The sequence below is a fragment of the Argentina silus genome (assembly GCF_951799395.1).
Source record: "Argentina silus genome assembly, chromosome: 8".
In the NCBI taxonomy this organism is placed as follows: domain Eukaryota; kingdom Metazoa; phylum Chordata; class Actinopteri; order Argentiniformes; family Argentinidae; genus Argentina; species Argentina silus.
The window spans coordinates 20,014,506-20,019,505 of NC_139662.1; the positions used below are offsets into that span (position 1 = coordinate 20,014,506).

Sequence of the window (5,000 nt, forward strand, 5' to 3'; positions counted from 1 at the left end):
GTGACTCTGGTCTAAACTGTAGTTATTGCTTTCATAAGCCTGTGTGTGTGTCCTGCGAACTGAGCAAATATTTGCTTTAACACACCCGCATGTTTGCTCCATTTGATCATTTTTCAACAGAGCTCATTTAGTATTCAACACGCGGCAGCGGGCAACAACACAAGTGACTATCATCGCAACAAATTACATTTCAGCCCAAAACTGCTAGTTTTGAAAAGTACAGAAAGTAAACAGAACAAGGAAAGGGGGGGGGGGGGGGGGGGGGGGTGGTGAGTGTTGTGGGTTGAGATTCTAAGAGCCGCGTGGAAACGAAAATAACATGAATAAATAAACGTTTCTGTTAGTGCGCTGTTTTGCAGGGCACTGTGTTGCAGAGTGTTTTGAATTTCAGAGATTCTGTCACAACAGAACGCTTGAGTCTCGCAAATATTTTTGTGAAAAAAATGACACGTGTCTGGAACCCGGGCCTGTAGTGTGTGCTCTAGTTCATCTAAGAACATCACTCCCAATGAGAACGTCGAATTGCTTTCGCATTCCTCTCTACCCCTTTCACTCTATCTTCTTCTGTAAAAATATCTAGCCTTCAGCTTTTCCCTGCTGTTTACAGAACCCTCCCAACGTTTTTGCTTTTAGTATTAAATAGTGCAGAAGGAGCATTTCCCCCCCCCCCCGTTCTCTCTTTCTTTGTTTTTCACCCTGTTTTCCTTCCATCCCAAGGGGGAGCCTGTGGAGCAACTTGAAGGGAATTTAGTATTGAATAGAAAAAAGATGGGAATGAAAGAGGAGAGGAGAAAGTTTCTGTGCCTTTGTTGGGAAAGAGAGAGAGAGAGAGAGAGAGAGAGAGAGAGAGAGCAAGGGGTATTTAGAGATCTGGCATGTGTCCCATCTCCCTGGCAGGCCTGGGCGTTTCCGTCAGGGCCCAGAGCCTCCGCAGCAGAGAGACAGCTCTCCTGTGTCAGGGGGGTCAGTAAAAAATCAGAGAACAGAGGGGAGGGGAGGGGAGAGGGAGATGGGGTGGGGGTGGGGGTGGGGGGGGGAGACAGAGAGGGAGCGAGGGGGGGAGGGGGGGGGACGAGGAGGGAGGACGAGGAGGGAGGGAATCAAAGGAGCGTTTGGAAGAGTAGCGTGCAGCCAACACAATCCACTGTTGTGTTGTAAATAGGCCCGTGAGGAGCTGGTGGAGGGAAAGAAGCGATGCGTGATGATTCCTCTGTCGGGGTCTAAGGCTCCCGTTCCTCTCTTTCATAATGACTGGAGTGCAGCGAGGGCCATCCGGAGAGCTGCAGAAGACACATTTTAACAAGGCGCCAGCTTTTATTTGTTTTTTGGGTTTTTTTGTATGTTGTTATCTTTGTTGTTGTTGTTGTTGTTGTTTGTGTGTTTGTGCTTTGGTTCTGAGGCAACCATTTAAAGATTGGTGCACTCCATGTAGAGCACCTTGTCTTTCAGGCGACGTTGTCTTCTGTTTTATCTGTTGAGACAAGCTGAGAGGGAAGATTTGCGGTAGTGTGGTTTACAAGACGAAATAAATACAAAATCATAGCATATCTTCAGCTACCTTAGAGGAGGCTTACTACGGTACGGTACCTGCAATTAAGCACTACATTTCGAGTCGTGGTTATTATCAGATTGCGAGGTCAGATTTTATTCTGTTATTTTTTTCCTCATCGTTTCCCATTGTTAGAGATGATTGCTTCATGGACCCAAAAATCTATTCCTCTTACAAAGGTGTTTCTCACAATGAGACCGACAGAAACACAGGAAGGAGGAGAGAGGGAGGGACGGGGAGATGGACGGAGAGGAGACGTGGCTTTCAGTTGTCTGTTAGAGTGAGCAGTGAGGCTGTGACACCCTTCACCTCCCTCCCTCTCTTTCTCTCTCTCTCTCTCTCTCTCTCTCTCTCTCTCTCTCTCTCTCTCTCCGTGGTGTGTCTGTGTGGGCTCTGTGTGATGCCTACCTTCTCTAATGGCCTGTGAAGCCAATCCCAGCCTTAATGGGCTGTTCTGTCATCCACCGCGGAGCTGAGCGACATCCAGGAGGCGATGTGGTCTGCCTTCACACAGCTCCTCTCCACACCCTGACCCAGGGAGGCTTCAGTGGGACAGACAGGGTGACAGCACCCATCACCACCCTCTCCACACGGCCCTGAGGAGCTGACAGTAGCCCTCACTAGCCACTCCACAAGGCCCGTCTCTGTGACTTTGATCAGGCCACTACCGGATGGGGCAGCTGTGGTGACAATGCATGCACCCACTCGACTCTGCGGTGCTGGGCTGGGCTGGGGGTAAGTGTTGATTGCGTAAGAGTAATTCAGTTCACTCAAATCCACTCAACTCCACTTTCTTCCACTTCAAGGCCAAGCCTCTGTGAGAGCGCAGATCCGAGGGGCCACAGAGAGCTCACACATCGACAGAGAAATCTAGTGCTGCTCTCAAGGCCTTTTTGAGACCTTTTGAGATCTAAGCCTATCGCATGGCCCTTGGCGTTACCATCTCCACCTCTAGCCTCCTTTGTAGTGCACCAAGGCCTTTTGCCTTTGGTTTTTAGTTAGCCTGCAGCGCTAGTTACCTCAGTAGTATTGCGGTGTGTCGTATCTTGACTGAGGGTCTGGCCGGAGCTCGTGGTGCAGCGGTCGCCGTGTCTCTCTAACAGCAGATGGGTGCGAACGCTGCAGAACCTTAACAAGCAGCGAGAAGTAAAGACCATTGACGAGAGAAAGAAAAAACATGAGAGTCTTTCTCGGAAAAAAGGAAAGCAAGAAAGAGAGAAAGAGAAGGAGTGGAGCTCGAAAATGTCTCTCCATAAAACAGGTGTTCTGTTTTCTTTCTTCTCAAGCCAAACAGCCATCTTTGGCATGTAAGAGTCATTGATTTTTCACAGAGGCTTTTTGAAACTCTCCATTGATCCGCACACTTCTCCTGCGGCAGAGAAGAATCGATCTCCTTTGCTCGGGTAAATAAAGACTCAAAACCCCCCCTCCCGCCCCTGCCCCCACCCCCTCCCCCTCCCCTCTCCCCATTAAAAACGACCATCAGCAGAAAGCCAACAAACTCCCAGCGAAACAACAGCTTAACCAGGGAACATATTTACTGCAGGCACTGTATGAACAAGTTGTCTGATACTGAATCATCCCATCCCCCTCTGGAACGCTGGAATAAATAACATGTTGTCTATGTAGGCTCTCTGTCTCTCTGTCTCTCTCTCTCTCTCTCTCTCTCTCTCTCTCGGTGAGGTAATGATAGGGACCGTACTGTATGGCTATCCGGTTGCTACCTACTGTACTCACAGCAGCTTTCTGTAGCTGAACCAATTCAACCTGCTGAGAAAATGGACTTGTTAGTCCTTTACAAAGGCTTCATCACTGTGAAAATAGATGTTGTACTGTTGTGTGATGGTTTTGGACACAGTGGTCCTTATTCACTTTAAAGCTTTCAAATTGCACCCTGGCTGTTAAACATAACAACTACAAACAGACCTCTGAGAATAATGGTATTTTATGTGTTGCTGACATACATAACAGAGGAGTGTGTGTGTGTGTGTGTGTGTGTGTGTGTGTGCGTGTGTGCGTCTGTAGTACACAGCAGTGCATCTGTCTGTGTGGTTTCCTACTGATCTCTACCTTCCGTCCCACCTGTGCGCTCACTTTATCTTCTTCTCCATCCACATATCTGTGCTTCTTTTCCCACTATTCTAGCTGTCTTCTCTTTTGTTGCCTCTTTTTCTTTCATTGAGGTATTATTTATTTGTTTATTTAACAGCAAGCCCAGCTATGACAGTAGAAGAGCCTGAAATTACAGGTGTGAATAGTAGTCCAATTTCAGCTGAAGCTTAGCCTTTTCTTTAGGGGGACATGGTTATCCTCGGGGAGAGTTTTGAGGATTGCCCTTGGAAGAAAATTGGCAGATATCTTCTCCAATAAAGGGTAGTCTTATCTCTCAATAAATGTCAGCAGATATATTGACAGACTTATCACGGGGAGAGTTTAGTTTGCACAACAGCTGTAGGCCAGTGTCCCGGTACAAGTGGGTAATTTTCTGAAGCCCTTATCGATTTTGAGGAAGAGAAACATTTTGGTCCAAGCGTTTATTTGCCCCCTGTTGTGCCTTTGTTGACAGTTAATTCAGGCCCTACTGTAGCAGACCAACAGAATCGTCGTTTGAATGTTCAGGGAGAGGTTCTATTTTACTCTGTCACACTCTACATTTTCACGGCCGTCAAGCGTGTTTGTGTGAGTGAGATCAATACACGTGGTACAGCAGGTATTGAAGTGTATGATGTTCATGGTGATCTGAGAGCAGCACACACTGCTCTGGTGATTTACTCTGCCCTTCCGCAGTGAACGTGATGCAGTAGCCCTTCCATGTCCCCTTGTGTTTCTCTGTGCAACTGCAACCACTTAATAGTTAAAATGACTCAAAGTACATGCAGTGAGTGTGTGTTGTGTGTGTGTGTGTGTTTGTGTGTGTGTGTCTGTGTGTGTGTGTGTCTCTGTGTGTATGTGTTTGTGTGTGTGTGTCTGTGTGTGTGTGTGTGTGTGTGTGTGTCTGTGTGTGTGTTTCTCTGTGTGTGTGTGTGTGTGTGTGTGTGTGTGTGTCTCTGTGTGTGTGTGTGTGTGCACGTGTGCCTCTGTAGTACACAGCGGTGCATCTGTCTGTGTGCTTTCTTACTGATCTCTACCTTCCGTCCCACCTGTGCTCCAGTTTCTCCTCTTCTCTGGAGCACGTTCAGAACAGCGTTTTCGGAACGGAATTTGAGAACCCCCCTGAGGTGTCTGTATTCTCCTCAGCGTACGTTTACCAGTGATTAATGACTACACTGCTCCGCTGACAGACGCAGCAACAACAACAAACAGCGAGAAGAAGAGAGAAAATCTAGAATAAGGGACAGAACAGAGAGCAGCAGAAAGGCATGCTGATGAGCTCCAGCTTAGTCGGTTTGAGGATTGTGATGTTTTGGAGACACGGGGGGGGGGGGGTGGTGTGAGTGTGTGTGTGTGTGTG

General features: G+C 47.8%; 1 protein-coding gene across 1 annotated transcript in view; it reads left to right on the plus strand.

The window, feature by feature from the left end:
* LOC310808746 (cadherin-4-like) overlaps nt 1-5,000 on the plus strand; it is a gene marked incomplete at both ends in the record, with an annotated part of 253,217 nt that overhangs the window by 190,202 nt on the left and 58,015 nt on the right. The window lies entirely within an intron of this gene.